The sequence below is a fragment of the Equus asinus genome, chromosome 9, assembly GCF_041296235.1.
Source record: "Equus asinus isolate D_3611 breed Donkey chromosome 9, EquAss-T2T_v2, whole genome shotgun sequence".
In the NCBI taxonomy this organism is placed as follows: domain Eukaryota; kingdom Metazoa; phylum Chordata; class Mammalia; order Perissodactyla; family Equidae; genus Equus; species Equus asinus.
Genome location: NC_091798.1, coordinates 83,051,240 through 83,075,755, shown reverse-complemented (window position 1 = coordinate 83,075,755; position 24,516 = coordinate 83,051,240). Strand labels below are relative to the sequence as shown.

Below are 24,516 nucleotides of genomic sequence, written 5' to 3'. Positions count from 1 at the left end.
TCAGAACCAGCGAACCCCGAGCCACCAAAGCGGAAAATGCGAACTTAACCGCTGTGCCACTGGGCTGGCCCTATTTTAAACTTTTTGAGGAATCTCCATACTGTTTTCCACAGTGGCTGCACCAATTTACATGTCAATCAATACAGACTCTCTTAAACTTTAAGAGAATTCACAGACATGGGTTACTCGCAAATAGTTTTTGCTTGCCCTTGCGTTGTGTGTGCTATTTTCAGAAGGTTGAATATTCACTCTGCAATGGTATAAGCCTGTTCCAGCATATCTACAGGCCTCACTCATGTCTCCTGAAGGTGTGTCCACACATTTCAGAGATGCAGTTGTAAGGAAGACACCCACAAAGTCCCTCCTGATAGAATGATCCTCCAGCAAGTCCAACTCTTTCTAAGGAAACCTTTCTGGTTCCTACTTGAGTTCATACTTGGTTGGAAAACAAACAGCTATATTCAGTGTACACAGGAAGCAGGCCCTCCATATCTTCTCTAGGAAGGCTATTCCTTTTTCACTGTTAAAGCCCCATCTATTTCTAATACTGACGAGGGGCTCACTGCTATCCTTTCCAAACCCCGACTTCTGGCTCACTCCTTAGCATGAGTGGGAGTGAGTCCCTAAAGCGCCACCACGAAAGGATGTCCAACTCTTAATGTTCCTCGCTAACACAAGGTACAGGGGGGTATTACTAAACCCAAGCACATACACACAATAGAAAACAGTGCTCTGCCCTAGAATTTCCACTCCCTCCCCTACCGCATGCAGTTTCAGCCAGCAGAAAGCTGGATATTTTTATTGTGCTAAAATCTAAATATTTGAGTCACTGATACTACCTTCTCTGACCTGGCTGTTGCCAGCACTAAAGGGTAAGTGAGGAGAAGTTTGAGGAAGTCATTAAAAACGTGTAGATTTTCAGACCCTCAGTTGATTTTCTTCCAGCTGAGCCGGGACCATGGAGACACAGTGAACAGCACTGGACAGGAAGCCAGGCTTAGCTAGGTAGCACAGAGGTCTTAGGGAAAGCAAACAAACCAGGGCTTTGTGAGGTGAGAAAAAGGAAATGAGCAAAGTCACACCCTAAGCCCATCAACCAGGCAGTCTAGGGAGAGGAAACGCAGCGGCGAGGCCGATGGCTCCCACTGGTGAGAAGGTACTGTGCAGGTAGGTGATCTGGAGGGAGCTGAAGTCCGAGTGTCCTCTTAGCCGCTTTGATGTTTTCTAACTGCCTAGAGCGGTGCTCTAAGAAAATAGAGGAGGGACTCCTTACTTTTGAACTTACGGTGACCATAGCGCATGACTTGCTGAAGCTCTTTTTTAAAATAACATGAATCTGATCTTGCAAAGTATTTTCTGACATGAACAGAAAAATGTTTAAGTTGCTGCTAATAGTACTGTTTATTTTAGAAGCAGAAAAAAATGAAAGACAATTTAAAGATTTAATATTCTGCCCAGAATCTTTTTGTCACTTAGCAAGGATAAACCCAGGCCCTTGGAAGTTGACCACCTTTTCCTGTTCTCAAAATGCAGAAGGCCTTTGTTGGTAATGAGGACTGTGACAGAATTTTGAACCAGAATGCTGCTTGAACACGTAATAATACCTAAACAATAAACAAATCCATCTAATCTAAACATTAAGGACATTACACTCTAAATGTTGAGTAAAACAAAGAAACAGAATAATTTACAAACAATTAAAAGTTAAGTTACAGAATATGTATTTTTCCCATGGACATTTGGGATACCTGTATTTTTTAATAGGATTAAATGTCTAGCTAATGTTTCATGAAGTACACAGGCAGATCTAATTGGAGTTTAAGCAAAGGATAGTAGCCTAGACATCCTCCGCCTCCAGGAACAACTTAAAGAAGAGAGACAGGAATGAATATAGTGTGTATGGAGAGATAATAAATGAGATCCGTCAGCCAAAGTCAATTGCATGTATTAGGAAGCAATGAAAAATAAATCTTTATAGATCAGGTGGTCCCGGACTTGTGTATATGGCTAAAGAACTTGAAATTGATAGGTCAAGAGGACATTATAGTTTCTGTACCTAGGGGTGACACATTGGAAGGGATGTCTTACTGAGCTATGCAGGTTGGGTTTGGGGAAAGATGAGCTAATTTATGCTTATTAGCCATAAAGCTAAGTCTATAATTCAGGCACATTGTCATAAGGATCTGACCAACAGTGAGACACTTGAAAAGGAAAAGAAAAGGTGAATTTTAGAAACATTGAAAAAGGAGGAAGCCCAAGTTCCTGACAGAAATGATATTGAAAACTAAGACAAACATATCAAATAAAACTCCAGCAATCCTTTACAAATAGAAAGCCCAATAGACTACTGTTAGAAAACTACAGCGAGTAATGGAGAGGTTGAGAGATGGGGCCTTGGGGGAAGGGTGCATTTTGATTTATTTTTCATATTTACTATAATGCAAAGCAGTAACTACTGGCACTTAACACTGTCTTTAGTTGGCATTAAAGGAAGAAATAATTCTAGTTCTGAGGGGCTTTTAATGTGATTGGGCAAAAATGCAACATAGGCTGTTGTATGAAATAAACACAAATAAAACAATGTAAAAATCGTGATAATGAATAAATGGTATTTTTATCACTGATAGAACTGAAAATAAAGGAATACTACAGGAAGTGGGGGCAGTGGATTAAAATGTCACAACTGGAAAGCAGGATGCTGAATCTTGAGTTACGTGTTGAGAGAAGAGAAAGAGAAGGAGGAACTGAGGAGGAGCCAGCCAAGGCGGGGGTCTGCTGAGCTGGCGGAATGTGGCAGGGCTGGGACGCTACAGAAGTAAAAGTGATACTAAGTGACAAGAACAAGCAGTTGGAAAAAGTCTGTCTTAAAAGGAGGTTTGCAACATACAAGCTTACAATTACTAACTGGTGAGTTAAATAGAGGTAGCCTGATGGCACAGTTTCTCCTACTCTCCTACGTAAGCATCATTGCGCACTCCTAACACGTTTGCTCTGGTCCTGTTCTCCGTGGGGACTGACACCTAGTCAGCATCTTCTGTTCTACTAAGCAAAACACAAAAAACAAAAAAACCCTTATAGTTGTAATAAACACTTCTCCTTGGGAAAAAAACACTGGTTTGAGTTGCTATAGAAAGTTTTACATTTGGGAAAATTGTTAAATGAACTATAAGCAGGTAAAATTCTGCTTTTTAATCTATACAGTTCTCCAGGAGAGAGAAAGAGGGAGGGTAAGAAGGTGGCGGAGAATAAAGTAGTAAAAACAAAAATTAAGCTACCATACAAACGAGCACAGAAATGAGGTTCTGTTAAAAAGTAAAGGGAATGAGCCCATGTTCAGTCAGGGCAATGCTGAGCCCTGTCCGGCCTGGTCTGGAGCTTCAGGGCTAGCATCTCCAAGTGGACAACGGCTACTAACCATGTGCCGTCTACCAGAACATATAAACTCCATTGTAAGTGTCATAGGGTGTATCACAATGTTTAGGCTAGAAAGTGCCTGGGCTCATATCCTGGCTTCTCCATTTACTACATCAAAGACAATGAAGTTATTTAATTGCCCTATGTTCGAATTGCCTCATCTGTGAAATGGAGGTAATGTTATTATCTACCTCATCCCGTGTTTAGGATTGATTAAGATGCTACCTGTAAGTCACTCGGTGCACTGACTGGCCCATAACAGGTGCATACTAAGTGTTACAAAATTACTATTAGGAGAATTTCTTCCTACTGCTTAAAAAAGGACTATTGGCAAACACCTTTCTTCCCAATGAATAATATTTCTGAAATGGAGATGAGACGTGTGGTCATGAGCCCTTTGGTTCTCTTTGGATGACCTTTGAGAAAGGATTGTCAGTCACTGACATTTTTAGTTTCTTTCCAATTTCCATTTTTATTCTCTTGAAAATACATTTTTAGACCTAATAGATATTTACTATTTCCTTATAGATAATTAATATTTTCTTCGCGCTCTGAGTTGTTTGGCTACAGTATATTCCACAACACTAACTGAGCGCCTGCTGTGTTCCGGGGACTGAGACGGTGGTGTAGTGTCACATATGATTTCTCTACATAGCATCAAAACTGCTGATTCCTTGGGAAGAAACAAAAAGTCAACTCAAAATTCAAATGGTTTTAAGAATGCAAGTAAGATGCCTACCCCTGTGGCTGAGTGGTTAAGCTTGTGTGCTCCCCTTTGGCAGCCCAGTGTTCACCAGTTCAGATCCTGGCTGTGGACCTACACACCGCTCATCAAGCCATGCTGTGGCAGCATCCCACATGGAAGAACTAGAATGACCTACAACTAGGATATACAAATGTGGACTGGGACTTTGGGGAGGAAAAATAAAAAAGAGGAAGATCGGCAACAGATGTTATCTCAGGGCCAATCTTCCTCATCAAAAAGCATACCTTTAAAGAAATAAAAGAACATAATTAAAAACTATGAAATTAACTTTGTATTAGATTACTAGTATCTCTTTCATTATAAAAGCACCAATTAACCTATCTAGATTTTTTATAACATGCATGAAATTTCAAGTTATTATATCATAGTACCAACAAATAGATTATCATGTGTCCTAAACAAGCACTAATATTGTATTGTGTCAACGAATTTTGCATATGTGGAAATACAAGCCATATAGATTCATAATTTAAGAAAGATCAAGACATTTGTCAGTGCCCACTTTCACCACTGTAACGCTGTGATACTGTTTGCATGTAAAATTACTACCCACTAACACTTGGGGGGAAAGCCCTGTGAGTTACTTCCAAGGAAGTATTCAATTGGAGAAGGAATGCGAAGGATTTTCAGTGTTTATTGAATAGTAGGTTGTAGGAACAAGAAAGGGAATGTATGCACTGTGTTATATTTCCGTATTAATTCCTGTCACTCAGATTACCCAAGAATTCTCTCAAACTTAATCACAAAACATCCTGACCTTTAACAGCTAGCAGAGCTGAAATGTTAACCTTCAACATTTTGCAAAATTCTTCTTTAAACACTTCCTCTGGAAAACACACAGCTCAAAGTGCTAAAATTGTCTCCTGTAATAACCACAGCAGGATCGGAGCAAACCCGCTTTCAAAAACCAAATAAAGCCTTCCGTGGGGGTGGTTCACCACTTCCCCTTTTTTAACATGCAGGAACTAATTTAGCTGAGAAGATAAAAGCTAGAGCTGCCTACAGATATACGAGGAAACGCAATCCTAGAACATAAGATACCTCAGTGGCGGGTGGTCTGGGCATTTTCTGTAAGAAGAGCCTTCTCTGACTTAGAATGTCATGAATGGAACGCAAGGAGCCTGAGATCTCTATATATTTGTATTGAAGTAGACAGAAGAGGAAGGAAAGGCACATCAAATTAGTTTCAGTGATAACTATTTTTGTATTTTCAAATCAAGTAATTCTATACCCATTTCCAATTTAATGCCAATGTAAAGATATCAAGAATTCAAAATAAACTTATTGTGATAATCATTTCAAAATATACACGTATATTAGATCATTATGTTGTACACGTTAAACTTACACATAGTTATAGGTCGATTGCATCTTAATATTACTGGAAAAAATGTTTATGCTAATAAAAATAGTAAAATGAAAGGCTACTTTCAAACTACCAACAATTTCAGGAGAGTAAAGAGCGTAGATGTTCTGTCAGAAGATCACACTCTCTCCTTTCTTTCAGAGAAAGAAATAGTGAAATACCATCTCTTCTATAAACCTTTCCCTCTTCCAGAAAGATGGTCATTTGATCCCATCCCAGGTGGTCCAAACACAGAGATAGGATGTGAGTTTCTCACTGAAAACCCCATAAAATGCATTTAGTTCATTACTCTTGTATAACTTCCCTACTTCATTTGTTCAATTTTCTGTTTATCTGGTTGATTATACATCTGTGGGATATATTATGTGGACTCCAGTAGATTAGAAACCTCAAGAATATTGGTCACAAACCTTAGCTCAATGTATTCATTTTCTAAGAGTGTCCTCGTATATAAATGTTCTGTGGTTTTTAATATAATGACAAGAGTGGAGGGAAATACAAATGCATATGGTACAGATTCTGGTCATCCTTCCAAGGCTCTTACTGAGAAGTTTTATTGGAGTATTTGTCAATAACAGGATGTCACATCAATTTTTCTATAGATTTTTCCTTTTTTAAAAAAAAAGATATGTGAGAGATGAATGCAGTAAATTCTATGCTCTAAATAAAGGAAAAAACATGGTCAAAATGTGTCATTTCGTTAGTGAAGCTTGTATATTTGGATGCAATTTGGCAACACTTTTTGCTCTATTATCATCACAAATTATTTTTGAAAGGTGAGACTTAAATAACAAATTAGGAGAAAATGTGCATGCAGGATTTCATTACACGAGAGCACATGTGCAAGGCAGAATATAAAGTAAATGATGCACATTTTCAGTATCTTCCCTTTTCGAAACTTCCGTACGTCCCCAGTACCCCTGTGCTACTTCCTGACTTCTTAGAGCACACCAGTGTTATAGATCATATTTTTCTTCCATCTCCTTCATAAAATTTTTTCTCCACTGGATTCCATTGTATCAAAGGTTTGTTTTCTGCCTATGTATTTTATTTTTCCAATCCTCACTCTCTAGAAATACATTTGCCTTTTAAAAGGTGTTTTAGGAGCTAACTTCTTAACCCAAGGGTTTTGGAATCTTTCAAGTCGTGTCAACTTTCTGCATTACTGATGCATCTGTTTGGCTAAAGATCTATGGCTTGTCTAGACTGTTTTAAACAAGTTAAAAGTTGGGCCATCAGCAACAACAATAATCAAGTGGTTGTTTTACATAGCTAAATAGTAACTTCAACTCTCCTCTACGCTCCCCACACAGTTTACTCCATGACAAAATCAGACTATTTTATTTGGTCTTACATTTTTACTGTCTCTGGAGTTGGCTCTATTAATACCAGTGGCAGTGGGAAAAATCGGGTAACTCTTCTCTTTCCCCCAACCTCATCCCTTCCTCATGGTTGGAGGAAGACTTGTGGGGAAGTAAAGAACTGTCAACTTGAACTCCTCCTTAAGCTAGAGGGGCCAGCCATTGTAGTGTAATGTCATTCCTTTCTTATTCTCATAGGCTCAAAGCAGAAAAAACAAGTTTATACTGCACACAAAAATAGGTCTTATGGATTTTTTAAATGGAACATAAATTCCTTCCCTCCCCACGTCCACAGATTTGCCACTTAACTTCGTAGATCCTCCCATCAATAGGTGGAACATATTTCTCTATCCCTTGAATCTGGATCGGTCATGTGACTTGCATTGGTCAATGGTACTTTAGCAAACGTGACACAAGCAGAGGGACAAAAGTGCTTTGCACTTTGGGACTTGCCTTCTTGTTGCCCTGGAAACCCTTCATCTGCCACATGAATGAGCTCCACTAAATAAGTCTGTTGGATGATGTGAGCAGGTGTATGGATGATGTGAGCAGATGTCCTAAATGATGAAACACATAGCCCAGGCAGTCCTGTCACCCCAGCTAACAATGGAACAACCTTCTGACATATGAATGAGGCCATCATGAACTGTGCCCAAGTTGAGTTACTAACTGACAACAGATACAAGAGTGAGATGCAATCAGCTACGATCAGGAGCAAAATGATCACATAGTCCCAGTCTGAATCACCAACGCACAGAACCATAAGCCGAATAAACGGTTGCCATTTTAAGCCACTAGGTTTTTGTGTGATTCATAACTCAGAAAAAGCTTATTGGTAAAGTAAAAGAAAGAAAATAGGACTTGTTTATTAAGGAAACATTTCACTCCTCAGTATGGGTTTGGATTTTGCTGTTCCTGACATTGGGAGAGGTGCATAAGTTCGCCCTTAGCATGTTACAGTGTAATAAATGTGTTTGCCGTTCACGTTGGTTCAGTTGCCCAAAGAGGAAGAAAACTAGAGACAACAATAAGGGCGTAGGTTTCAACTATGTCTCTGACTGCCCTAAGAACCCTAGAAGCTCTCCTCCAGATGAAGACCTCAGACTGGACAAACGTAGGGAGAAGGAACCGGACACGAAATGGGGGCATTCCTGCCAATGGGGTGATAATTAATGAGAGAAGTGGTTGAAGATTATCATAGAGAACTAAAGAAGATGCTAGAAAGAGGGCAATAATCTCAGGGAAGCAGAATCAACTAGGACTTGGGAAGTTCTCAAGGGATCATCTTGGGAAGGGCCTAAATTACTTAGGTATTTTTTCTCTGGTCCTCTGGGGAAAGTCCTGTTATTCAAGTTTTTAATTCTTTCCTATCCTGCCTTATAATTCTCTTTTGAAGTGGTTCTCTGTGTACAATAAAACAAATTTTGTAGATCTTCCCAGTCTGGTGTGGTAACTCCGAAAAGACTGTTGGGAGCAGCTGGGGAAAAAATGCAGGACCCTAAAGAGGACTGGGAGAGTCAGCCAGACTGAGCTGTCTTCTCCACCCCTCCTCCACGGTACAGGAGAGGAAGCTAACTTCTGAAAGAAGGCAGGAAGATATCTGGGTTTCAATACCTAGAAATAGATAAAGGTGCTTGAGGTCCAGAATTATTCAGAAAACGGTAGATAAACAAAATCTCTTTTAAGTGGGTTCCAATTGTACATCTTTTTCTCCTGAAATAATCAATTTGAAATGATCCCTCGTTGCAAGATGGAGAGGTTAATGGAAATGAAATACTAAGCCAGTATGTAGCTAATTTCATCTTCCTTTGAACTAGTTTAAGTAATGGTCCCCTCTTCTTTTGAAACACTATTTTCTTTCTTGTATTATAGTTATTTCTGAACACATATTACACCTTCCCATGTAATGCAAGCTATTCAAAAGGAAGGGTCATGAGCTAGCCATTAACGAATACTCCAAACACCCAGAACTACACATTATTAGAGTTCAATATTCTTTTGATTTATTTTAATGAATAGATGAGTGGATAAATTCTGAATATTTACACAATCCAAAAATACCTAAATGAATGAATTAGGTTAACGAGTAAAATGATTTTACTTCAAGAGTGAAGAGAGCTGGTGAGGGGTTGTGGGTATAGAGAGTAAAACCTGGAAAAACTGAGGTTGGAAGTGACTTGTTAAAACAGGTCTCAAAGAATCCTTGGTCAGGGGCCGTTAGTTCAGAAGAAAATCACACAGACGTCTAGCTTAATAGCTTCTGGCTTATGAACTTTATTCACTTTAGTAAGGAAAAAAAATCCACCTTTAAAAATAATAATGTTTAAATATATCTCCAATGTTAATTTAAGGGAATTCATGTATATTTAATTTTCTACACTAAATGTAGTATTTCCAAGCCAAAAAGGAACCAAGAGGCACTACATTGTAAAACAGAGACAATGCTAGGCTATTTTAAAAGGATAATAAGGACTAGTTTCTGCATAGGTGTCAATTCAATTTACTTGATGGAAATGTGCTACTTTAATTCTCACCTTTCCTCCTCCTTGGACATTCTTGATCCATCCTTCTTCATGCTTTGGGAAAAATTCAAGCACATCACAAGATTATTAGGAAGGGTTCTGAAAATTCACACCTCTGAACGAGATGGGGAGAGAATCTGTCACAGTCTCAATATATAAGAATCTGAATTAAGTCATTTAAAAATACATACATAGCAGTCATTTCAAGTTCTCTAGAACGATAGCATAAGCTAAATTATCTCTTTCTGACAATCTGTAAACAAGATACAGGAATTGGTTGGTGGTTACGTATTTCCCTGCCTCTCTCAAATTGCAACCTCCAAACCTTCTGATTTTGTCCCGGCAAGATTAATTCAACAACCTCATCTCTTGCCTTTGGCATTAATTTGAGAAATGACTCAGACACCTTCTCAAACGTATAGACCTTTCTAAAATGGCACAGGCAGATTTAAATGGGTACAATTTCAAAGCCGAGCAAAAAAGATTAAATGTTCATACTACAGATTGAACATCTAAAGAGATTTTAGGGTAAGTTCCCTTTGAAATTCTGCCCTTGAGAGATAATTCACTTTTCATCACACATTTAGATTTTCATTTCATTTTTGCTACTTTCACAGAGCATTCTGAAACTATTTCTCCTCTTGTGGTTGAACTTTAACACTAGATCTAATAGCAGAAACCACTTTTTTCCCCCCTTATCTTAAACATGAGCATGATCTGAATAAGTTAATTTTATTTCCCTCCTGTTATGGAAGCTCAGTCCAAATGTCTATAAACAGATTTCCAAGTTATCTCTCCCATATTTAGATTTGAAGAGTTCATCCTTCACAAATACAGATTTGAAAATTATTCTCACAAATCCTGTAAAGAAGGCTATTACATTTCATTTTGAATGACCGCAACTTGTTGGAATAGCAAGCAATAAAACTCCACATATTTGCGTATACACTGAAAAATTACATAATCTGAAAATCCTATTTTACTGGCAATTTAGTAACACATTATACCACATTGCTCCTGCTGGAACTACCAAATGTAGCCTTTCTAAAATGATGAATTTTTTTAAATAATGTTTTTAGGTAATAGCTTTAACATTTTGAATAACACTAGCCATAGTCTAACACCTAGCCCTTTGCTATCTAAGTAAAGACCACAATTTCTCCCAAACAGCCTTTAATGAAATGAGCTACAGTTGCAGCAAAAGAAAGAAAAGGAAAGAAAAAATAAGAAAGTAAGGAAAGAAGATAAGAAAATGAAAGAACAGAACGGTAAAAGAGAGAAATAAAGAATTCTCTCCTGGCTTAATGCTGTAAGAACTGTACTGAATTTCTAACTGAGGCTTTCCTGGAAGTTAACATAGAACAAAAAAACAAAAATCTTTTCTATATACAGCCATAAAAAATGACAAAATTGTCCCATTTGCAACAACGTGGATGGACCTTGAGGGTATGACATTAAGCAAAATAAGCCAAACAGAGAAAGACCAACACTGTATGATCTCACTCATACGTGGAAGATAAACAAACACATGGACAAAGAGAACAGTTTAGTGGTTACCGGGGGACGGGAGGGTGTGGGGTGGGCACAAAGGGTGAAGGGGCTCACCTATATGGTGACTGACAAACAATAATGTTCAATTGAAATTTCACAATGTTGTAAACTATCATAACCTCAATTTCTAAAAAAGTCACATTGTACAACCTAGATATACAAAATTTTTATTTGTCAAGCATATTTCAATAAAGTTGGAAAAAAGAAAAAACAAAAATAAATATTTTCTATACAAACATCTCTCAAAAACATCTCTCTTTTTTTTTTAAGATTTTATTTTTTTCCTTTTTCTCCCCAAAGCCCCCCGGTACACAGTTGTATATTCTTAGTTGTGGGTCCTTCTAGTTGTGGCATGTGGGACGCTGCCTCAGCGTGGTTTGATGAGTAGTGTCATGTCCGAGCCCAGGATTCGAACCAACGAAACACTGGGCCGCCTGCAGCAGAGTGCACGAACTTAACCACTCAGCCACGGGGCCAGCCCCCCCCCCAAAAAAAACATCTCTTAAGTGAAAACTAGAGATGACATAAGGAGAAACTGTAACCAATCGCAGAATCACAGGCTGCCTCACCTATATTAAAAGCATTGACTGAGCACACTATAGACGTGGAACTGTCTTAAAAGATATCTATGAAAGAGGGTATTATTTCAGGACGATTTGTGATGAACAAAGTCCAGTTAGCTGATGAGTTATTTTCACAGGAAAATCCTATAGAAAAGCTATAGATATTAAAAGTCAATGGTGTATCATCTACAACAAAGATGCTCTGAAAAGTCAGATCTTAAAATAAGATTTATGTTCCTCTACTTTATGAGGTGGGAAAGAAAGGATTTGAATTAAAAAAAAATTTTTTTGATTAAAAAAATGTCCAACAGTTTGAAACTCAACTGAGAGATCTAGAATTTACAGACAGTTCCCCGAAGGGTCCTTAGTTGATCCATTGCTTTCCATACGTGGCCTTCAGACTTATTTTTAGCCATGGAACCACTTGTTCAAATGAAAAAGAAAAAGATTCACTCTGATCCCTAGAGCTCCCTAGTATCTGATAATCTTCCAGTTTCGATTCACGTGCATCCTTAAAATAAAATCCGTAATTTAAGTCTCACCAGAACAGAGGGAGAAAAGGAAAGGACAAGGGAAAAAGAAAGAGGCGCTGGCAATCTTGACTGTCGTTATCCTGAGGGACATTATACGTCTCTGGGGAAAATCTAACCCAAATCCCAATCCTTGCCCCACTCCTCCACTCCAGTCCAGCTCATCACCTGAGCAGCCACACCCAAGTCTTTGAAATCTTTATTCCTATTTTCCTCTCTAGCCACAGCAGCCTTTCCTGACAGCTCTGTCATTCCGCTCACTCTTGTGTTTCTCCCTTATGGAAACAACTATTTCTTCTAAGTCAAAGCTGCCTGGAGGCATCGATGCCATCTCTAACGGCATAGATCTCATAAATCACCTAAACCAGTGCTTCCCAACCATTTGCAGAACATAATAGAAAAAGATAACTTTTTTATTTTAATTAAAGTTAGCATTTTATTTTAATATTTTAAATGCCCCAAGCTACTTATGCCACTGGAGAGATAACAAGACTGGGAGGTCTGGCGATTCTGGCCATGGTCAGCCCTTAGGGACAAAGAAGTGCTGTGTGTCTGCACACCAGCATGCTGGAACTACAGAAGATGGTGCGAGTTTTTGAGGAGGGAAAATCTAGGAGGCCTTGAATTAAACCATGTTTTGCTAATATTCTCAATCCCTTATCCCTTTATTCTCCCAACCAAACTGCCCTCAGCCCTAGAACAAGGTATTTAACTATGGCCTTCCTCATTGCCTGAACCTAAAGTCTTAGGTACTCTGGAGAAAAATCACACAGTAATGGGAACTGGTACCAAGAAAAATACCATGGTCTCAGCTTCAGATTGGATCTCGAGAGGTTCTGGCAATCCTTTGATGGGCTTTTAAGCAACTCTCTCTCCAAGTCCTCATGACAGAGTTTTAAACTTTCATCATTCTCTTGAAGATCTCCATCTTAAGTCCTCAAAGACTCTCAGGCCCCCTTCACAGAGGAATATAGGCCACAGGGTTGGTACTCTCTCAACTTTCCTAGACACACTTGCACTCAAGTCCTGGAACTCTGTGTTTTCTCAGGTCTCAGTGGAAGAGAAACCCAACTGCAGGCTAAATTCCTCCCACCCTCTCTCTAGATCCCACTTTCTCCAAAATCCTTTAGGATGTTGTTCCTTATGTTATCTACACCCTTTCCTACATTTAAACATATCCTGTCAATTGGCTTTTTCTTAACCTAGTGTTTATTCAAAGGACTTTCTTAATTCTACATTCCCCTATTTCTCTCCTTCCCGCCACAGCCAAGCTTCAGGAAAGGAGTAGGAGACATTTATTCTCTCCTCCTTGCCTCGCATTTACTCCCCAAAGTGAAAGCTTTCTGCCTCCGCTCAATTCCCCAAATCTCCTCCTGTCAAGATCAGCAATAACCTCCTAATTCCTCCACCCAGTGCGTACCTTCAGTCCTGAGCTTCCTGGCTCTCACGTTAGCCTTCGAGACCCTTGGCTCCCTTTATCAAACTCTCACTTCTCTTGATTTCTCTGACACCACTCTTTTCTGGTTTCCTTTTTACCTCTCCAGATGCTCCTTTTCAATTTCTGTTTTGAGTCTCTCTTCTCCCACCACCATCTCCTTTAAAAGTTAGTAGGCTTCACATTTCCTGATGAGTCATCTCTTCTCACTTGACAGACTGTCTGTGCAGTTTGGAAGTAATCTAACTTCCTGGTTTGAAATGCCACCTCTAGGTACTTTAAATCCTTTACCTCTCTGTCTCCTTGATTATAATGCAAACATGTTGAGGGGAGGGACTTCTTCTTATTCATCATTGTATTTCCAACATCTAGCATTATGCGATCCATAAATATTTGTGGAACGAATAAAGGAATTCTCATCTATACTTTTATCCCAGACTTTACTTTTATGCTTCAAGATTATTTACCACACTGCCTACTCTCCCTTTCCATTCAGATGTTCCCCAGATGTCTCAAGCACATATTTCACCTGAAACTCATCACTTCTACATGTTCCTTATGGTGTTCAGATAACAGCCACTCAGCTGGTGAGTGAGTCAAGATGATCACCAGCATTTGTATCTTGGTTCAGCTTTGTGGTTTTCTGCTCTAGGAGTTAACAGTTTTGAAAAGGAAATTATATTGCAAGAATAACATTTCAGAACTTAGTGATTCATACAAGTATACAAATGTAACTCTTGAAAATATATCCAGGGCTTACCGAGCTTGTAGTATACCGTAAACCCACACCTTCCTGTATTTGAGCATCTGCTTTTTAATCTTCTTGGAACTACTGTCACGCTCCCTCAACTCCTTCTCACCTTTAAAAAAAAAAAAAAAAACAAGTGAGCTGTCAGTTCTTTCAGGGAGGTCTTCTCGGTTTCTGTCCTCCCCTGCCCAACTGAGTGGATCCATATGCTGCCTGTCCAGAGATCTTAAGGCTTGCCCTGCTCAGAGAATGTATCACTTACCATAATAATTGCCTGTTGATTTGTTTTCTCTACTAAGTAATGAGCTTCTAGAGGCAAAGAAGTTTGTCCTGTTCTCTTACATTCTTTTTTTTTTTTTTTTTTGGCGAGGAAGATTGGCCCTGAGCTAACATCTGTTGCCAATCTTCCTCTTTTTTTTTTTTTCTCACCAAAGCCCCAGTACCTAGTTGTATATCCTAGTTATAAGTCCTTCTAGTTCCTCTACGTGGGATGCCGCTACAGCATGACTTGATGGGTGGTATGTAGGTCTGTGCCCAGGATCTGAACTGGCAAACCCTGGGCTGCTGAAGCAGAGTGCATGAATTTAACCACTTGGCCACTAGGCCAGCCCCATGTTCTCTTATAGTCTCCTACATTCTCTATCCCCAGGAAAAGCACAGTGCCTGACACAGAGTAACTACTTAATAAATTTGAGTAAATAATTCTGTCAAGTTGAGGGTTTTGTTGATGAGATTGAGTGGAAAGAATAAAATTATGCACAGTTAAATAGATCAATAGGTTAAACCATAAGTTTTCATCTGGAACACAATTTATATGCTTCTGTTAACTGATCTTCCAAGGACATCAATAAGTTCATCATCCTTAAACTTCATAAGGGGAAGAATAATGAAGCATTGTTGTTTAACTAAGTATCATAGTCACTTCAGATTTGGCAGTGGTTCCACACAGTTCCCTAAAGTGACATGATAAATCTTCACCTACATTTTCCTTTGACATTCTCCTTCTTTCTGCCTTTCCACATTTTCTCCTGCTTCCCCCTTGAATGTGATCCTGATGGCTAGAATTCTGGCAGCCATTTTGGGTCCTTCAGAAAAAGGCTAAGAGGATTACAGAAAACTCTGTCCTGATGTTTTGGAGCCACTCTACCAGCAACTCCCTACCTCCAGACTTCTCATTACAAGAGAAAAATAAGCCCTAATGTCTTTAAGCCACTATGACTAATAGTCATATTAATTATATTAGTCATGTTCCTAACTGATAGAATAGCCAACTGCCTGATATTATTCAAAGCACTTGAGACATCCCTATGGCCTACATTCCTGCCTCCCCGAATTCCTACTGACCCCTTAACACACACTGACACTGCACAGAACACATATGCATACCTCATTCGTCAGTTGGCCTAAATCTGAAATTCCACAACTTGAGACTCATTTCCTTAATTTATGCCCCTAGAACTAGTAACACTTAAACTTTAGACATTCATCCTTTCAACAAACTTTTATAGCTTGTTTATTATGACCTTTTCTAGGGATCCAAAAGTAAATAAGACACAATCACTGCCTCAAGGAACTTACACGCCAGTGATAGAGTCATTCCTGAAAACTGACATTAAAAATAGAGTCTAGGTGAATCTCATTTATTTTTTTGTTTTTGCATATTCTATAAGAAGACAGTCTTCAAATAAAATTTCTCATGGTATTTTCAAAATCTTTCAGCTCACTGTAATTGAGAACACTTTCTGATGGCATATCAGAAGTTTATAAATAGTATATGGCCAGATGGATGACATGAAATCCCATAATAGGGACTTAGATATGCCTGCATGGGGTTAAACATAAGTGATCAATTTCAGAAGATTCTTCTGAAACATAACAAGTATGCTGGTGCCAGTGCTATTTCATCATGTTCTCACTTCTCTCCCTTACCCCACCAAGTCTGAATTTCCAGTCGTTAGTCACCATGGAATGTGGGATTCTCTCAAATGAGGTTTCAACCTGACACCACCACAATTTCACCTTTCCATAGTTGAAATAATTTGAGGCATCCGTATAATAACCAACACTAGAGATGTGTAAACAATCTGCCACAGGCCCTCAGTGATTAGGATTGTTTGTCTAAAAATGTCCTTAGGTCAGCTAGCAGGATGCTGTTCTTCTAACCTCTTCCCATTCTGGTTTTGGTTTGTTTTGTTTTTTCCATTTGCTGACTTCTCACAGGATGTGAATTTGACTGCAATGTCACAGAACCATAAAGAACGTTTGAGAATTAATCAAGACCATACAGCATAGTCCATATGTCAGTTGTCCTTAATTCTCAAATGCAGTCTGGATGATGTTTACAAAAATGTCTACATGGCTATTAATCATCCCTTCTTCCTCAAAAGATGACTTCTAAGTCATAGAAACATATCTTAGTTTTTTTACTTAATCTTCCCTCAAAGTAGCACTATTCATAAGAAAAGAACAGCTAGTTTATCCCAAGAAGAATGGGGAAATCCTCGACTCTCTAAATTTGCTATTCTCCTGAAATATCAAATACCTGAAACTGCTTCAGTTGATCCTCGTCCATCACAGTCATGCAGACAAAAATCACTGACACTGAAAATTAAAATCCTACACTATTGTATAATGCATATTTTGTTCACCAGACTGATAATGAGATCTTTTTAAAGGTATCACTGATTCAGCCACCAGTCATTGCCTGTCAAGAAACGGCACATTGCTCTTCTGATAAAGTGACATGGCATGAAATACATCATTGAACATAGGCTGCTATTTAAATTGCGAAGCTCGCACCTAAGGAAGCAATGGCAATAATTGGAAAACGTCTTAACAAAGATCACAATGTGTTGTAACAATGAAGTATCCAGTTATGTGTTTTGGACGAAAAGAATAAAAGAAAATAAGGCTAATTTTCTATTCAGTCCATACAAACCATTAAGTACATTTTTAATGTGGAGAAATAATTTTTAGAATTTTTATTCAGGTATAATTGACACAAAACACTGTGTCAGTTAGTTTCAGGTGTACAACATAATGATTTGATATTTGTATATATTGTGAAGTAATCACCATGATGTCTAGTTAACATCTATCACCATACATAATTATAATTTTTTCTCGTGATGATGACTTTTATTTGTTCTCTTAGCATCTTTCAAATATGCAATACAGTATTATTAACTATAGTCTCCAAGCTGTAAGTTTCATCGCCATGACTTATTTATTTTATAATTGGAAGTTTCTACTTTTGACTCCCTTCACCTATGAGCGTGTCTTTTTTTAGATTCCATGGGATTGTTTTTGTTTTTTGGCTTTTTTTCTGGTCTGGCTGTAGCAGAAGTGCTGCCCCTCTGAAGCTTTCTCCATTTTAGTAAGTTCCCTCTTTTATAAAGTGCTCTTACTTCATTTCTAACATTATTGCATTCTTTTTTTAAATTTTTTTTTAAACATTGGCACCTGCACTAACATCTGTTGCCAATCTTCTTTTTTTTTTTTCTTCTCCCCAAAGCCCCCAGTACACAGTTGTATATTCTAGTTGTGAGTGCCTCTGGTTGTGCTACATGGGACGCCGGCCCAGCATGGCCTGATGAGCGGTGCCATGCCCACGCCCAGGATCCGAACCGGCGAAACCCTGGGCTGCCCCAGCAGAGCTCGCAAACTTAAGCACTCAGCCATGGGGCCTGCCCCCATTATTGTATTCTTGCATTGAATTACTTAAAGATAATACTTATCACTCTTCCAAAAATGGCTTGAGGCCTGCACTGCTCTGAAGGAGAATGAGGGTTTGATTTCCTTTTGGCGGGAAAGGGCTAGGCTTCTCTCCAGTGGGGCTCCCCAACCCGCATGTCCTGTATGCTACACAGCCTCCTGATGTAAAAATCTAGATTCAGACTCATTTTCCAGATTACTTGTTTGGGTTTTTCACCAGTCCCAAAAGAGGAACACTTGGCATTTCATCCTGAGAGTCAAATTTAAGTTGAAGCAGAGACAAATGAGGAGGGTGGGAACCCTCACTTCCCGGGCCGGGTCAGTTGAATCCTCCCTAGAAATCAATGAAAAGTTAATGTTGTAGCCAGACCACCTCACATCTTCCCATTCAGTCATCTCCAAAGCAGCGTGTTAGGACTCAGCAACTCTAATTTGAAATCAGCCTTGTTCTCTTGCCAAACAAAGCTGGATCTGTACAGGTATCTAACTGGAAAATCAATTTTGGTAAGAATGGCTAAATAGCACATTGTTTATATGTGTATCACAGTGACAATAACACTAAAACCCCACATCGACAGGTTGAAATAAAGACATTCCCCGTAAAAGAAAAAACTACCGGTATTAAATGTGTTCTACTTACAGCAGTCTCCATGTTTTGACATTTTAAATCAATCTTCCTTAATTTGATAATAGAATCCCCTAGTCCTTTATAAAGACAAAGATTTTCCATGTGATGCCCTCCCAATGTTTTCCTAAGGGATCAAAAACGAATATGCGCAGAGCTGACGCTCACTGAGCTTCACCTTGTGGTGAAGACTCGGCCAGCAGCAAACCCTGCTTCTCCCCTCGCCTCATCGCAGGGCCCTGGGATCCATCAAGGCCTCAGTCCAAAGTTTCCAGTTCAAGACAAAAGAGAACTTAGAACACTTGCTCAGAACCAAGATGAATTTACCAAGTTAGATTTTTGCTAAGTGGGCAGCTCCCTTTCAGCGCATGCAGTGTTTGTAGACAAGGTCCTGTGTCAGATCCTGTAGAGGAGAGAAAAAGGAAAATGCACATTGGAACTTTGATCTAGCGGGGGAATACCCAAGTATGCAAGTAACTGCAATAAAAAGATATTCAACCTTCAGCTGTCAGCTTAAATGTGACTTCAGAAAGGCTCTCCCACTCCCCTCTCCCTACTTGTTAGCCTTTCTCCTTGCACGCTTTTGTTTTCCTTCATAACACTTGCCATAATATACAATTATCTATTCACTTCATATTAATTTGCTTTATATTTGTTTCCCCCATTTGTGAGTTCAAAGAAGGCAGGAATGGCTTTTTCTGTTTTTTTTTTCCTTTTTCTTACTGTTACTCAGAATTTGGCACAAATGTTTAGCACTGGGGGCGGAGGGGGTGCGGGGATGCATGCAAAACTTGATTCAATAACCAAAAGTAAAGTATGAATAAAGTGCAATGAACTGTTCTGGGGAGACTTGGGAAGATTCCAGAAAGGAAGGGAAATTTAGATAACTAGGATTTCAATACTTGAAAGGGGAGGGAAAGAATGCATCCCCAGTGGCTGAGGGAATTAAAATGTGAGCAAACGGGAAAAGTGAGGAAAGTGCAAGGCATGTTTCTGGAGTAGTGGGTTTGATTACGGTGTATCATTTCCGAGGGAGGAAGTGAAAAACAAGTCTGCAGGGAGGGGAGAGACTACTTGCAGAGGTTCTGGTTAATATACTAAAAGTTTGGGCGCTTGATTTTATAACACTTAGTCATAAAGTGTTTTGGTCTTGTGTATAGCTGTTTCCTCGTCTCAGAAATAGAAATAGCAGTGCTTAATACACCAACTTTGACATTTTAACTTGGACAATAGTATCTATGAAGAATTTTTCTATTTAAAATGCAACCAAAGGGCCAGCCCTGTGGCCGAGTGGTTAAGTTTGCACGCTCCGCTGCAGCAGCCCAGGGTTTCACTGGTTGGTATCCTGGGCGCCGACATGGCACCGCTCATGGTGCCATGCTGAGGCGGCCTCCCACATGCCACAACTAGAAGGAGCGACAACTAAGAATATATACAACTATGTACCGGGGGCTTTGGGGAGAAAAAGGAAAAAATAAAATCTTTAAAAAAAAAGTACAATCAAAATTCTTGATATTGTTCACGTTGACTACAAAATGAACCTAATATTTAAATTTAAAATGACGAGTGATAGAAGACAGTGATTGATTTGTGCTGTTTCTTCTTGGCCATTGGTTTCTTCATCTTCCTTTGATGAGATTTGCGGTAGCATTCTTTGTCCCACTGGGTCTTGTGCTCTTATTTTCATTTAAAGAGCATCACTCCCCACAGCGGGTGAAGTGCTGGGACAGGCTCCTGTGCCAGGAGGAAGCAAATGAAAAATTCCTGAATTAAACACGACAGTGCATCAATTCGAGCCTTTTCCATTCCGAGTAATAAGAATGCGTTACCCTGTCCACCTGGTTCTGCTGCCTTCTGGACCCATGGTTTCTTGAACTTAAGTTTGGATTTGTCCTTCACAATTTTTTATTTTTGGTTCCCAATCTGGTATTTTACTTCTTGCCTGTCCTGACCTGCAAATTCTATATGTGCATTAAACTGTTTGCTTTCTTAATTACTTCTTTGACTTGATAAAAATCATAAGTACAGTAAAGGCCAACCTTACGGGGTACTTGCTGTCTGTCAGCTGCTATACACACATTATTGCATTCTTGAAATAATCCTTCAATGTGTGTATCATTATTCCTATTTTATAGATAAGGAAATGGAATCTCTAAAATGATAAATAACTTGTCAAGGTCACACAACTGGTAGATGGCAGAGATAGAGTTTATACGAGGTCTGTCTGATTCAACATCCATTTCTTTCGCACACTAACACTCAAAATCCTGCTATTTAACTCCTACACAACTAAGCCCTTCATTTCCTACCAGTTTGCTGACTCACAGCCTGGGCTACACCTATATTCTGCCTTTCTCCAACTGTCACTGATTTATGGAACTGGGAAAATAAAACCAGGGTGCATCTTTCACCTAGTTTGTTAGAAAACACTGACTATGGCATCAGATCATTGATTAGAATCTGAAGTCTCGCATTTCATATACACTGCAAGCCTTTGGGGAAGCTATTTATCTATTCTGAACCCAGATGCCTCACCTATCAAATTAGAGGACTTCACTAGATGATATGTACCAAAACTCTCCGGCTTTCTCTCGGGGGCACGGCCTCAGCCATCTGTGCCAGCACAGTGACAGGCTCTATCTATCCACTTCTGCCGCCATATTTGGAACAATGCCTCACATTTCCCTTGTGCTTTCTTGACCAGGCACTGTTTGTCACTCTTCTTTATCAGGATACACATTGTCTCGTTTATGAGAACCCACTGAAAAATCCTTTCAAAAGGAAGCTAAAGGTTTAGCTTCTCCTGAGTAATTTTTTGTATTTTACCCCATAGACACTATGAACTTAGAAATCATCAGATTCCTTTTTTGTTTTGCTTGCTAGAAAACTCAGAACTAACTACTGGCCTACCTCCAGGAACTGTTAAGAATCTTATGGCATACTTTTTGTATACTAAATTTATATCCCATTTCCCCCTACTATTCATTATTACTTCTGTTCTAATTTTAACAACTATTCGTTTGTTCTCATTTCCTATGTATGATCCCGTATATGATTGAAGAATGGACGAGAAATGTTTAGTACTGAATGTATACTAATGAATGGATAGGTGGATATATAGATTCATAAGTAAACCAATAAATAAATATAGAATGCTCTTCTACAGCTACTGACAAAACAGTGAATTTTAGTTTTAATATATTTGGGTCTTGATTATTCCACAAAAGCTTACACAAGTGTCCAAAAGCAGCATCATCTTTAGCAAACTGAAAACATCATCTACAGTAGAATCATTAAAAATGATGCCACCAACAGAATAAAACCTGTCTGCTATTAAAACATTGTTTAGGACAAAAAGTGATATGTCAATTTTGTCTGCAAAGTGAGAAGTGCCCTGTGGTTTTTTTGATGCCAGCCAAACTAAAAGGAATCACGGCATTGTTAAATCAAGCAAATAATTGGCCTTATTAGGATTATATTTCAAAAGTACATACACACCCATATATAAAAGACCACTTTGTTAAGAATGGGGACACCATAGCTTTATAGGAATAATCCATTTGGATTTATAAAAGTCTTGATCCAGCTTAGAACTCTGAGTCTCATAGAATCAGACTTCTTAAATGCTTTTTCTCACTCTTCTCTAAATTAAATTAAAACACCCCTATTTCCATTTGAATTAGAAAAAAAATAATGGTCTTTTTATTAGGTTTGGTGTTTAAAGAACTAATTAGTATGAGAACAATGTGTGTGCCATTCCTGGAACTGTATTTGAAACCTGCAGAAATTCAACAAGACTTTTATTTTACTCAGAAAGTGTTTATTGAACAACTACCTTGTGCCAGGCACTGTGCTAGATGCTGAGAAAACAGCGATAAATAAGACAAAGCGTCTGTCTCTGTCCTCTTGGACCTTACATTGTACTAAAGTAAGACAGTAACAACACAGCGCAGTACAGCCAGCACAGATAGGAACAAAAACAACTGCAGGTACTGACAAGCATTTTAAAAGAAAATAAAGCAAAGTAACAAGACTGTATTAGTCAGTATACAATCAAGGAAATACACTAAAACAAAAGTAATAAATTAGTGAAAGAACTGAAGAGTCAAATAGGTTAGTGAGACTTTCCAGAGATTAGCAAGAGCAGAACATCATTAGCACTCCTAGGTCATAGGGACAAAGGAAAGAGGTCATGTTAACCAGATTCTAAGGACTGGGGTCATCTGGAAGAAGCTGGAACCACAGTGCACCTGAAGGAGTAAGCAGGAGCCACAGAGAAAAATAATAGGCACTGTTGGAGACATCACTCCAGACAGAGAGAGGGGAATATTCCTTTCATCTGCATCAATGCCTCTCATTGGTCAAATGCAAGATGAATCCAGCTGACACGCCAGGCTGGAAAATACAGCCTGCAGTAGTTAGCTCCCACTGTCCAACAGTCCAGTGGGAGATGGGCAAGGATGGGATCTGAGGTCAAACAAGCCCAGGTTTGCACAAGAATAGAAAGTGACCAGGGAGCAGAAGAGCTATTTTAAATAGTAGTCAGGGATGGTTATGCTAGGTGGTGACGTTTGAGCAGGGACCTGAAGATAAGGAGAAAGCCCTGGGGAGATCTGAGGAGAGCATTCCAGGCAAAGAAACAGCAAGACCTGAGGGCGGAAAAGACTTTGTCAAGCTTGAGCAATGGCATGAAGGCTACGTGTAAAGGAGAGAGTGATAGAAGATGTAATCAGACAGTTGGCTGGAAACAAGCTCACTGTAGGCGCTTGAGGGTCATGATTAGGAATTTAGATTTTATTATTGTATCAAGTGATGAAATTTTGACTTGTCCTCTCTATTTGCAAAATAGGTACTGTGGAAATGAGCATGATACTGCTTAAAACTCGCCTGCCAATCTTAGGGAAAAATGGTTCAACTCTGGTCTTGTAAGGTCGGTAATACAGAGCTAGAGCAGACTTCTCCGAGTACGTCCCTTGGCTACACCTCCACATCCTTGCCTACGTGTCCCCAACCTCAGCAGTGTGCACACGCTCACACCAACTTGGAGGAGGATTTGTGAGCAAGCACCCAAACAAACAGAACTCGTGCTTCCCTGTCACCTTTCCTCCAGTCTAAAGTTAGTGCAGAAAGTTCCACTAATTTCGAGTCACCAGCACAGCTGCTGATCCAAGCCCTGGCATCTCATTTTCTCCTGATACTTACTAAGCACCACAGATAAGAAATCTCTGTCCTTGGTTCCGTTACTTTATTGTTCTTTATAAGAAAATGGCTAGCAGTAAAAGAAATGGCAAGAAAAAAGTAAGTTATTAATGAGAAGTTTGAACTGTCTGGAAAATGATCTTTTATGACTTATAATATTGCCATTAGGTTGTTAATGACTTTAGGAACTATAAATTTTATATGATATAGACTCATTTTCTTCTACTTATTTTCTAAAATTTATTTAAATCAATTAATAATTATGGAAAACATTTTTATAAAAAATTTATGGAGACCACAATATAAGTGACAAGGAGCAGCAACAAAAGTTTTTTAAATAAAAAACTTATGCAGAGCATTAAGTGACAAATTGGATTAAGTTATGTGAGGTACTTATTTGTTCAGGAAATAGTTCATAAGTACCTACCACACACCAAGCATCATGATGAGCACTGAGGACACAACTGGGATGTGGTCCTAGACATGGTCCTTGGCCTTCTAGAGATTTATGATTAATGACTACATCTTGTATTTCCTGTGGCAGCTACAACAATGCCTTTGCACATAGTAGGTGCTAAATAATTACAGGTCAAGTGAATGAACAAGTGATTCCACTTCACCGACTAATTTCATGAAAATGAATCAATTTTTGTAACAGTTAACTTCCAATGGCCAGAAGAGTACATGTTAGAATATCAAGCAAGCAGGTCTAAACAGAACAC

General features: G+C 39.0%; 1 long non-coding RNA gene across 2 annotated transcripts in view; it reads right to left on the bottom strand.

The window, feature by feature from the left end:
* Window positions 1–14,143, bottom strand: part of LOC123289785 (uncharacterized) — a 37,376-nt gene extending 23,233 nt beyond the window's left edge. Inside the window, exons 1-2 of one of the 2 annotated variants that reach the window (XR_006533950.2) lie at window positions 13,494–14,143; window positions 9,442–9,483 (exon numbers count right to left, since the gene is read on the bottom strand). This is a non-coding gene — a long non-coding RNA (uncharacterized lncRNA). The remainder of the gene's footprint in view (window positions 1–9,441; window positions 9,484–13,493) is intronic. The other variant, XR_011505973.1, reaches the window with a different exon arrangement.
* Between the last annotated feature and the right edge of the window lie 10,373 nt (window positions 14,144–24,516).